This window comes from Callorhinus ursinus, unplaced genomic scaffold, assembly GCF_003265705.2.
Source record: "Callorhinus ursinus isolate GAN/ISIS: 27379988/994484 unplaced genomic scaffold, GSC_fseal_2.0 scaffold24, whole genome shotgun sequence".
NCBI lineage: Eukaryota > Metazoa > Chordata > Mammalia > Carnivora > Otariidae > Callorhinus > Callorhinus ursinus.
Window position 1 is genome coordinate 9,665,594 of NW_027397086.1, and position 12,382 is coordinate 9,677,975.

At 49.6% G+C, this 12,382-nt stretch overlaps 1 protein-coding gene across 5 annotated transcripts in view; it reads left to right on the forward strand.

Annotated features, from left to right (window-relative positions):
• GGTA1 (glycoprotein alpha-galactosyltransferase 1 (inactive)) overlaps nucleotides 1–12,382 on the forward strand; it is a 54,677-nt gene that overhangs the window by 9,001 nt on the left and 33,294 nt on the right. Inside the window, exon 1 of one of the 5 annotated variants that reach the window (XM_073905806.1) lies at nucleotides 6,424–6,487. The exons of the other annotated variants lie outside the window; for them this stretch is intronic. The gene's annotated coding sequence lies outside the window, so the exon portion shown is untranslated. Of the gene's footprint in view, nucleotides 1–6,423; nucleotides 6,488–12,382 lie in introns of those variants that run through there. 5 annotated transcript variants of the gene reach the window in all.

A 12,382-nucleotide genomic window follows, 5' to 3' on the forward strand; every position in this document is an offset into this window, starting at 1 on the left:
ACTGGAAGGATTTCTTTTACTGCTCACAGTATCCCTGGGGAGGCTGGAAAACCAAGCTAGCCAGAAGGAGTAAAGGTCGGGCCATAGACAACACAGTTAGGGTCTTGCCCAGGAGCTGATTCTAGCCCTTGCTAGACCTGCTATAACATTTCATGGGCATCCGAACCTTCATGCACTTCTTTAGGATGTACAACCACTAGCTGGCCAGGCGTAGGTGACGCTCCTGCAATCCAGCGGCACAAGGGCGGACAGGAGCGCGTCTGGCCCCTTCCGCTCTGGTGGCCGGAGGGGATTCCTGACATGAGGCTGAGAAACCACAGAGCCCACCAAAGCCACCAGAGTTGGGGCACCCTTAGTGCCTCAGGATCTTACCAGGCCTAAGGAGAGTCACAGGCAGGGCTGGAGCTGCGGGAGGGAGAAGGCTTCTGGGGAACTCTCGGAGGGGCAGCCTGGCCTTGATCACCTTATTGAACCTCTGGGCCTCAACATTCTCGGGTGTAAAGTGGACTGGAGCGGAGTTTAGAGACAAATGTGCCCAGAGGCGTGGTGCTGTTAAATGGGAAATCTCAAAGCTGTCATTATTATCAGTAGAAGTAATAGTAACTTCACTCAGCTGTTACCAGAACAGTTCTCAAAGGAAGGAAACCTAACATATGAAAATCCAGAGGTCGGAAGTGGACCACAAACATTTCTACAAACAGATTCTCTGCAGGGGTTCCTTTAAATTTTTGCCTCCTCAAGATACTTACCATAGGACTTAATTGACCAAAACTAAATAAACAGACTAATGAAGGAACCACCATCTGACAGACCCTTGATAAGTGCTGTTGAAGAGACCAGTTGTTTTGCAGGAACAGACAGATCCGTTTAGAGTTGCTAGTCTGGCTTCCTCACTGGGGAAGCCTTAAAAAGGAAGAGAAAGTTCAGGCCACGTGACTAGAGGCGCGGGGCCGGCGGGGGTGGGCGGGCATCCCCAGGAGTGTTAGGGCTGTACCACCACACCCTCTGGCCGGAAGAACACAGACTCCCACAAACACAGAATGCTCGGGTTAGATCTAGACATGGAGGCATGCTGGTAAATGTTTCATGACTAGCTCCTCAAGAATTGAAAAAGCCCTGATACGTGGTATTTGCCAGTTTCCACAGTATAAATATTTACACCGTGACCAGTTTCAAGCCACCAGTTGAGGAATTGGGAGCATACTGTTAGCACTTGCCTCTCTCTGTCTCCATACAGTTGGTTCAAAATAACCTCAAGGGTATACCATGTAATAAAACAATTAGGAAGTGTTGAGTTTTGATGATTACCTTTGTTCTTAATACAATTCATTTAATTGTAAGGTTATACAATTTAATTTTTAACGATGGCTGTGTTTAACAGCTCACTTGCCAAATTCCTGAAAACTTAACAGTTGGCCCTTGCAAGCCATCATGAGCCAACTTCAGCATGCTCCTGGCTTGGGAGGTCCCTGGAGACCCTGGAGAAAGGCCAGTGCAAACAGGATCCCATACAGCCCTCCCTGCCCCCACCGTCAGTCTCAAACATGTTAACATCTTTTTTTTTTTAATTTTTTAAAAAAGATTTTATTTATTTATTTGACAGAGAGAGACACAGCAAGAGAGGGAACACAAGCAGGGGAGTGGGAGAGGGAGAAGCAGGCTTCCCACCGAGGAGGGAGCCCGATGCGGGGCTCGATTCCAGGACCCTGGGATCATGACCCGAGCCGAAGGCAGACGCTTAACGGCTGAGCCACCCAGGCGCCCCAATATCTTGTTTTTAGAAGATTTATTTATTTATTTATTTGAGAGAGAGAGAACGAGTGTGAGCTGGGGGGAGGGGCAGAGGGAGAAGGAGAGAGAGAGAGAGAATCTCAAGCAAACTCCCTGCTGAGCACGGAGCCCCATTTGGGGCTTGATCTGAGGACCCTGAGATCAGGACCTGAGCCGAAATCAAGAGTCGGACGCTTACCCGTCTGGGCCACCCAGGCACTCCATGTTCACATCTTTTATTTGCTTTATGACCCTTTCTACCACCTGAAATCACGTCCTTAATTATTTGTTAATTATAGTTATTAATTTGATTTGCTTACCAACTGGAATGTGAGCTCTTTGAGAACAGAGTACTTAACTGTTTCGTTCACTGTCACATCCCCAGTGCTTAGAACAGCGCATCCGTGTCGTAGGCCCTCAGTAACAGGAGACCCATCGAATGAATGGAAGTGAGTCAAGGAGCCTTGGAGGGTTTGAATCCCGCCTCTGCTATAAAGGGCATCTTTCCTTGAGCCTCTTCCTTCATCTGCAAAAGAAAAGGATTTGAGCAGAAACTCCTAAGGTTCCCCACAGCTGTTAAAAAGTCTCACTCGCTGAGAAAGACACCCCTTCCACACAATGCAGCCAGAGAATCTCCAGTGAGCACCATCAAGGGTAGGAGCTAGTGCACAGGCTTTGAGGACTGTCAGGTTTATTCTTTTCCTCTGTGGACAGCTTTTTTAACCCTGCGTGCCAATGACTTTTCTTGAGCAGCATGACTGGTTCCTGCCCAGCCTTCTGGACTGTGCTGAGAGAGCCAGGACCTGCCTGTTCAGTGGTAGCCGAGACTTCGAGGCCTGTGGCATTTGCCACTGGGTGAAATGCTCTCGGCTCAGGATGGTGGCTCTGCCTGGGTGAGCCGTTCCAGCAAGACGGGAGCCTAAACTCCACCTTGAACACAGAGCCCACTGGAGCCACATCGGGGTGGCTGCAGGAGGCAGAATATGACCCTCTGTCTCTTGCACCATGCTTTAGGGCTTAGAACAGTGTGGAAGAAGAAGAGTCCCTCCTTCTTTGTTCCTCTGTTCCTAATCCTCCGCGGGTGATATTTTGTTAAAACACAGTAAAATGAATATATTCTCAATTTCTCTGCCTCCTCCTGCGGGAGAAAACAGCATCCTTCCGCGGGCCTCGCTCTGAGAGCCTCTGCCCAGGGGGACGTCAGCCAAGGCTCCTTGCATTCCCACAGCAGCCGGCAGAGGCAGGGATTTGAGTATCCTACCTGTGCCGGTGAGGAAACTGAGGCCAGGTGGGGTTCCAGACCCGCCCTATGAGGACCGGAGGGAGGCAGCGCTGCCCACACCTCCCGCGTCCCTGCAGGGGAGGGGCCAGCACGTCTATCAGACAGAGTCCCCTGCTCTCTGCCCCTCGGGGGCTGTGATGGCTGAGTCCAGCGTCTTCTTTACCTGTGATGTTCAGGACAGAGACAGGAACAGAGCTAACCCCCCACCTGGCATCTTCTGCTGCATCTCATCGATCTTTCCAAACAGTCGGCCTCTCCAGGGCAAGCAGAAGGGGGCCCGGGACCCTCCCCCGGCTGCTGAATATGGGGGTGCCCACCGGCCTTCTCTGGGGCAGCTGCCGGCCCCCGAATCCATCTGCTTTGGGGAAGCATCCTAGGATTTTCTGCTGTTTGCCCTACTGTTCTCTTTTCCCGCCGTGCTTGGCTGCATCTGAGATGCGGATTCGCTTTCTCTGAGGGACGGGGCGGGATGTGGCTGGCAGAGCTGGTAGGGCTGTCTGGGCAAGGTGAGAAAGGGAAGCGATCCAGAAACCAGAGGGATAATAAAACAACCGCTCACGCTCACCGGGCACTTACTCACTTCAGATGCTGCCCAGGAGCGCTACGGGAGGCCTGACTTTTCATCGGCCAGAAACCCCAGTTTTGCAAATGAGGAACCTAAGGCACGGAAAGGTTAAGACATTTCCCGGGGCCACATGGTAAAGGAGAGATTTGGGGCCTCAGACGGGGGCAAGGAGCTGGTACCCCCCATCACGGCACCGCGCTGCCTTCCGGAACTGAAAACAGTGAGCAGGGAGCCGGCACAGCCCCAAATCCAGTCCCCTCACTCAACAGATGGGGAAACGCAGGCCCAGAGAGGAGTAGGGGCTTCCCTGAGCCCAGGGGTCCTGCCCTCCGCCTTCTGCTCTGTCCCGGGATTCAGTGAGGCGTCTGAGGAACAGTCGCAGGAACGTCTCTGAGACTGTTAACCTGCTCATTCTGGGCTGTGCAGCCCCTGCTAATGCACCAGGGTGGGGGTGGCAAGGGAGGCCCAGCCGGACAACAACAGGGTCCTCTGCCCACACTGTTAGAGAAAGGTCTTGGGCATGGAGTCTTGGCTTTAATAGGAAGTTCAGAAACTCTTTGTTTCCCCATGAGTCCAGCCATGCTTGAGAGCAACCAACTGGATGTCCCATTTCCTGTGTGTGTGCCTGGTCCGAGGTATAGCTCCCAAGGAAAGGCAGGGGGAGGAGGGAGCCTTCTTACCGGAATTACCATTGTTGATGGTGGGAAGAGCCCAGAAGGTTGCACCTGAATGCTTCGTTCTGGAGATAGGGAAACTGAGTCCCGAGAATGTAAGAACCTGTTCTCCGAACTTGTCCAGTGTGCCGGACTCACAATGGTTGTTGGGTTCGGTTGGGTTGGTTGGTTGGTTTATTGAGGGGATAAAATCATAGCATGTGGGAGCTGGCAGAAATCTGATACGTGCCCTGTCCGTCTCCCCTTGTTGTGTAGATGAGAACCTGAGGTCAGGCTGGTGGGGGGTGCGGACGGGAGGGTACTTTCTGAAGATCAGACCCCTGAGAAGAACTCGTATTTTTTTTTTTTTTAAATCAACGTACAACAAAGACCATTGAATGCCGCCTCTCTGCCAGCTAATTAACGAGCAGTCTTCCATCTCGTGGTGAGGCGTGCGTGCCTATGTGTCCAAATATAGTGGTCAGTGTCCCCAAAGGAGAGGCATAGGGGGCTACAAGGGAGAGTAAGAATATAACGGGGAGACTTCCCTTGGGGAGTGACATTGTCATTGAAGCCTAAAGGAAAGGAGGAGGGTGCATGGGTGTGAGGGGGCGGGGAAAGGTGTCCCAAGCAGAGGGAAGAGCATGTGCAAAGGTCTTGAGGCAGGAAGTGCCTCATTTTACAGATGAGGACGCCAGAGCCCAGAGATTAGCAACTTACCTAATTTAGTGCCTCAAAGAGTCTTCCTGTCCCCTCTCTGCCTTTTCTTGAAAACTTTTTTTAAAGAAAGTGGCAAGAGGTAAACAACTAACTGAACAAAGGAGTCAGTGGCAGGGCTAGAATTATCAGAACCCCCACCCCCACCCCTTCATGCCAAGGGAGTTTTAGAAAACCCTATATCTGGCAATTCCCTAACTGTGTGACCTTGAATGAGACAGATAGACTCTTTGAGCCTCTGTTTCTTCATCTGTGAAATGGAGCCCACCTTCCGGCTCTGAGGATTTCACATGGACTCCTACGACAGAGCTTTGTGCTGGCCAGTGTAGGAGCTAGAGCTGGGGGCTATGGGGCTGCTGGGGTCCCCTCCCCTGCCTTCCAGGGCTGCCACTGAACTCTGGGTCTGAAGGATCCTGTCTTCACCCCACTGCTGTACTGTAATCCTGAAACCCACCACTCAGCATTAACTACCTTTGGTACTACCACGCTCCAGTCCACTACCAAGACACACATGAATCTTGAACGGTGAACTTTCAGATATAAAGGTAGAAGCTTGTGAGCACCTACTATGTGCCCAGCATCTCAGGGACACTTTACACTTTACATTTAGCCCCCACAACAGCCCTGCGAGGTGGGGCCTTTCTTCCCATTGGTTGGGTAAGGACACTGCCTGAGGTCACATGGCCAGTGAGGAGCCACTCTGGGTAGCCCTGGCCGCCTCATCCTACGCAGAGGACCCAGGAGTCAGGAAAGGTGGATGCAGTTGGCTTAGGATAGAGGGCACCTTGGCAGGGAGACACATCCGCGGCCCTTCCAACCAATATCCTTTAAATATTTGGTCGACAATTATTTGGAGTGAGGGGTGTTGGAGGAAATGGATTTGCAGTGAACACAAAACGGCAGGACTCTTGTAGATTTGTAATTCTTTCTGCCCAAGGACGTTTTCCAGAAGCAGAAGGAATAGAAATACACCGGCAAAGTCACTTTCCCGACTGGTGCATTAATGTCCTGAAGAAAACACGGGCTGTCCCCCACCTTTCTGTAGCGTTCTTTCTCTCTTTAGTTTGCCTTCGAGCTTTCCCAAGCCAGACAGCTTCTTGGGAAGCTTATTAGAGGAATTATATTTTGGTTCTGTTTTTATTTGAAATTTATTTAAATATAGGTGAGAACAAATAGTCTTAAAAAGGGGAAGCGCTCTGCCTGTCATTTATTTTGATTGAGTGGCTTGCTGTATACTTGAGTTGGCATCCTTGAACTTGGCTTTTTTTATTAAGTACATAAAGTATTGCTTCCATTTACATAAAAGGCAACAATGCATTTTTGGAAAGTGTCAGAGAACCACCAGATTTATTTAATTAAATAGCTTTTTGTCCAGTTTTGAAAGTAATTTATTCTCATTGTAGAACATTTGCAAATGCAGCGAAGTGGAAAGAATAAAGGGATGGCTCTGCCACAGTCTCGTCACACGATTCACCACCATTACATGTGAATCTAGTTCTGGTCGGTATTTTTTTTTTTTTTATTCTTGATGAAATATACATAACAAAATTTACCATTATAACACTTTTTGGGTGAACCATTCAGTAGCATTAAATACATTTACATCATTGTGCCACCATCACCACTGTCCATCTCTGGAACGTTTCCATCCTCCCAAATGGAGACTCTGTACCCGTTAAGCAATAACTGCCCATTCCCTCCGCGCCCCAGCCCCTGGCAACCATCACTCTACTTTCTGTCTTCATGAATTTGACCACTCTAGGCACCTCATCTAAGTAGCATCCTCCAGTATTTGTCCTTTGGTGTCTGGCTTATCTAACTGGGCATAATGTTTTCAAGGTTTATCCCCATTGAAGCTGGTGTCCTTCCTTTCTAAGGCTGAATAATATTCCATTGTATGTGTATACCACACTCTGTCTATCCATCCATTCATCAATGGACATCTGAGCTGTTTCTACCTTTCTGGCTATTGTGAATAATGCTGCTTAGACATTGGCACACAGGTACCTCTTCAGGAGGGTGCCTGGGTGGCTCAGTCTGTTAACCCTCTGCCTTCGGCTCAGGTCATGATCAGAGTCATGGGATCGAGTCCCATGTCTGCTCCCTGCTCAGCGGGGGGGGTCTGCTTCTCCTCCTTCTGGCTTGCCCCCAGCTTGTGCTCACTCTTTCTCAAACAAATAAATAAAATCTTTAAAAATAACCCCCCAAAACCCAAATACCTCTTCAAGTCCCTGTTTACAGTTATTTGGGGTATATACCCAGAAGTAGGATTGCTGGATCATATGAGAATTCGATGTTTAATTTTTTGAGGACCCGCCATACTTGCCCAGTCATTTTGCTACATTAGATCCAGAGTTGAGATAGTAGTCTATGTGCAGTTTGGTATCTGACTTTCTTATTTAATTTCCCATCTTATTAACTATTCTTCAGAAACAATGTTTTTTTTAAAGGTCGTGTAATATTCCACTGCATCGCTATCCACGTTTCCCCCTCCACGCATTGCTTTCTGCTCTGCAGCAAACGATTTTGAATTACGATGGTAAAATGAATAACCCTGGTGAGCAGCCTCATGCTGTGTCCATACTTGTTTGAGGAATACTCCACAGAGGTAGGTTGCTGCCTTTAAGGAATTTAAAAATTTCTCCTTGGGGATTCTTGGATGATCATCCAATTCAGTGGTTTTAAAAGTTCTTTGTAGCCAAGGAAACTTTACTACAAACAAAACAGCACGTGGAAGCACAGCATATGGTAGCAGACAGGTAAAAGGGGAGATGATCAAAGGAAGGGTGGATCGGGGGCTCAGAGTCCTGCTCTCTCAGCCTCCCCATCGCCCCTCTGTGGTTCCTGAGGGTCTTCGGGAGATCCTGGGGTTCTCTAGAACACAGTTTGAAAACGACCAGGGTGACCCAGTGCCTTTATTTTAAAGAAGAGAAGACATCTTGAGCGAGGAAGGGACTTGCCCGAGGTCAAGTTCATTTTTGTACTCACTCATTCATTTTTTTTCCTCAACACGTAGCACTTAACTCCTTGCATGTTGGAATCACCTAGGGAGCTTGTTAAAAATACAGTTTCCAGGGATTCTTCTGGATTCCAAAGCAGTAGGTGTGGGGAGAGACCAGGGCTGGACCCCTTGCTCCTCAGTCCACACTGGGCTCGGCTGGGTGCTCCCATTCTAGCCCCCTGCATTTGCACATGCTTGTCCTTCAACCCGTGGACGCTCTTCCCCACGCGCTCACCCTTCGAGGCCCAGTTCAAAGGGAGCCCCTTCCTCTCTGAAGCCTGGCACACAACCCTGTGCAGGACACTTCATCCTTCCTCCTTCCTCTGTGGCCCCAGAACAGATCATCCCCACTTGCACTGACTTCTTTCCACTGTACGTAATAGTTAACTGCTTCCAGGCCTGGCTCCCCGACTAGAATGTAAGCTCCCTAGGGAGCCTGTATAATTTCTGCATCCCCTGCAGCCCCAGACGCCCACTGGGTGCTTTGTGATTCTTGATTGACTGGCATCGAAGCTGGTACACACCCTATATCTGGAGGATAAAAAAAAAATCAGATAGCCAGCAGCTTATGGAAGGTCATATAGCCCATCGGAGCAGCGCCAAGACTGGCACCGGCTGTCCCGAGGCTCGGCACTCGGCACTGGCCACCTGCCAAGGAGGACAGCTGTCTGGTCTGGACAGGGAGCACTGGCCCCAACTGCCTTATCCCCGAGTCCAGTAATAGCCCAGATTTTCGGAAATCTAGAGAGCTCTGCCTGGTTGGTGGTTCAGTGTGCAGGTTTGGATGCCTAAGATTTACTTTATAAAACTTCAGCGTAGGTAGGATGGGATTTCATGTTAGTTCTATTTAGACTGAGCCAGTACACAGATGCTAAGAAAGCAAGTCTAGTGGGGGATGGCCAGCTGGGGCTGGGGGTCAGCCAGCGTTATATCCAGAGGCAGCTGCTACAGACCCTCCTGGTGTTCCAATTTGTGATCCACAACTGATGCTTTTCTAATGAGCACACTGGACGCTAATTTTTTTTATTTATTTATTTATTTATTTTTACTGTGGAAACAAGTGACTTGTTTTTTATGAGGAGTTGTTATACATGGGCTCGCACTGCTGAAATCAAAGTATTTATGATATTTATGTATTTATGATGTGCATATGGGCTAAAGTAGCTGTGATTCACTCCCCACCCTTGCATGGAGATGGTATAGGGTCGCTTACTCTGCTTACCCTGTACTAGCCAGGAGCTCTGGGTTCTGTGGGGTAGATGGGGGACAGAATCCTGCTTCTGGAATCTGGGCGCCTGCCTCCTCCATGGACTCCTATGGCATCTGGGGAAGCCCATAGACCCCCTTCTGAGAATGTTTCAAAATCTAAAAAATACAATAATGAGATCATAGAGGAAAGGACTCAAATTGGACTATAGTTATGAAAATATTAATACCAGGGGTTGAATTTCAGCTTGGCCAAACTGGGAGGCTTCCGCATCTGCAGAATGGGGATGATTCCAGTACCTGTTGCAGAGTTGAGTGAGAATTGAATAATCAGTGTAAAGCGCTTAGAACACAACCTGGCATGTTGTGTGTTCAATAAAGAATAGCATTTGCTGCTGCTGGTACTGTTATTAGTTATTCTATAAAGTACTTATTCCTGCTCTTCAGGAGCTCAGGATCTGGCTTGGGAGACGATGTACATGTGAAATAGTAATTAAAAGGAGAAGTGAAGGTGCAGAAGAAAAGCCTGATAAAGGGCCAAGGAGAGCTCCAAGGGAGTGACATGGCTTCTGGCTGAAAGAGTACCAGGTAGTGGCTAAGCTTTTGGGCCGGCCAGGCTCAGATAGTTCTGGCTCTGACCCTGAGCTCTTGGAGCTGGGCAAATGATATCATCTCTCTGGGCCTCAATTTCCTTCTCTGTAAAGTGGGGTAACAGTAGAATCTACTGTATAGGATGCTGTGAGCTCCACCTCCTCGACTCCTGTGACGATTGGTGAATGGGACCATATGGCCGGCTCACTTCCAACCCCAGGAGGCTTCCAGTGCTGCTTGGCACCCTATGTCCTTGGCCCTGGTCAGTGTCTCCCCCTCCCAGTGTCCCTGGCATCTGCTGCTAACCTGGTGGGAGGGGGGCTCTCAGGTTGTAGTATCAGTTGCTCGTATCAACTGATCTAGCTTCTTCCTTCATAGGAAAGGGAGTCTGTAGACAACAATTCACTCAACTTCCTTCTCATTCTTTTCAAATGTAGGTGAATGGTCAGCCATCTTTGGGACTTGAGGAGAAAATTTCTCCAGAACATTAGAGAAATGTTCTTGCCTCTGTCTTACTTGCGTGTGTTCATGCAGGGCTCTTAGTGATGAGGACGGTGAAGCTTTGAGAGGGAAGAGGGTAGACTTACACCTCGAGAATCTCCTACCCTGTGTGAGATGGGCAGCGTGTCAGTCAGGATGGAGTAGGTTATACTGAAGCAACAGACGGCCCCTTGAGGCTTGGGGCCGAACCCATAAAGGTTTATTTCCTTCTCTAATTAATATGGGCATCCTGGGTCAGCTGGTGGCCGTGTCCCTCACTCAAGGAGCCAGGCTGCTGGAACGCCTTCTTGAATGTACTCCATGGCACAAGGAAAGAGAGCCCTTGAGGGTCTTGCCCTAGCAATTGAATAGCCCACTCTTATCATATTGGTCAGACTAAGTAACTAGTCCCCAACCACAAGGGGACCAGGAAATGAAATCCTACAATGAAGGTAGAGAGCTGGAAATATTTGGTGGAATAGCATTAGTGAGACCTCAGTGGGAAATTCCCTTCTGTGCCTCCCTGAGCTAAGCAGCCTGGGTGGTGCCGATGGAGCCCCCTATGGACTTTGCATTGTGAGTGCTAGGGAACCACACCCAGAGCAGACACCCCAAAGCCACCTCTCAGCCCCAGTGCTGAGCAGACGAAGAGAGGCACACACCGCTGCCGCCATCTCTGGGGGACAACAGCAGAAGCTCAGTGAAGAACGGAGCCGTGAGGAGGGCAGGTGACATACCTCCTCAGAGCTCGAGGCCCTAAGCTCATGACCAAGACGAAGGCCAAGGCAAAGGGGTCGAATTGCGGCTTTCACGCCATGTCTTCGTAACAGACTCATGTGATGTGTCCTCAGTGGAGCTCGTATTCAGGTGTTTTTGCTCCATTTCTGAGCTGTTTTATGTTTATACTTGAGTGAGGATTTTTTTTTCTGAATTGGATGCCTCCCTTAGCGTCAGCCCATCCGTGCTCACCATTTCCCAGTGACATTTCTGTGCCCATGTCAGAAAGCCCACCGTTGGCATCCCCAAATCGTTCAAGAGCAGTGGGGTGAGGGGAGGGGAGGGACAGTGATGTGGCCATCTGTGGCAGAGGCTTCTGGAGTTTTCTTGGCCACAAATAAGGAAACTTGGGAAGAAGACTGTTGACCGCAGCCTCCAGCCCCTCCCTGAGCCCTTCGATTTCCTGTGCTGTGGTTTAGAGGCATCTCATCCTGGAGAGATGCCAGACACCTGGGTAGCAGTCCTGGTCTCCTCATGTCATTGCCAGGTGGCCCTGGATCAGTCATTTGCCTTCCTCGGGGCCTCAGTGTTCTCGTCTATAAAATGCAGCAGCTCAGAAGATGGGGGGCATGCTTGAGGGTAGAGTGACCTTGGGTAGTAAGGATGTTCCTGCAGCCACACGGGCAAGTGGCACGTGAGACTGTTGTCCGATTCCTCCGGAAATCCGTGGAGCTCAGAGTAAGGGAGTGACTGAACATTGGCGGGGCTCCTTTGTCTTTTTCTGTCTCAGGACATTCACCTCAATCACGGAATGCATTTGGTGGCGTGATAGTTGGATTCTGGGCTCAACTTCTCACCAGAGCTCCATGAGAGCAAGGTCATGTTGGCTAATCTTTATAGACTTAGTGGGCTGAGCAGTGCCTGGCACATGACAGGTGCCAATATTGACACTTAATCAATGCTTACTTAATGAATGAACAAGCCAGGGAATACGTCAGTCCTTTCAACTTTGACTGAATCGGTGACTTTCAGACTTCCTATGGACCAGAAGCAGGTTGGAGAAACTCTTGGCTCCACCCAAACCCAGCTTCCAGTCCAAGTTGAGTCACCTTGGGCAAGTCCCCAGATTCCTCTGCCTGTAGAAAGCAGAACTCACCCTGACTCACGGGCTAGGGAGGCTCCAGCAGGTGGGAGGATTTGAAAATGCCCCATCCAAAGGACGGGCTGTTTGTTTTTAGGACACAGGAACATGGCGGACTTACTGGGAACACAGAGCAGGTGATGCTGGAGCCTGTGAGGTGGAGAGTTCTGGAATAATCATTATTAGGAATTAAGTAGCTGCCATTGGGCACTTGTTCCAGCATCAGGCCCTGTGCCAAGCACTTTATGTGCACCCTCTC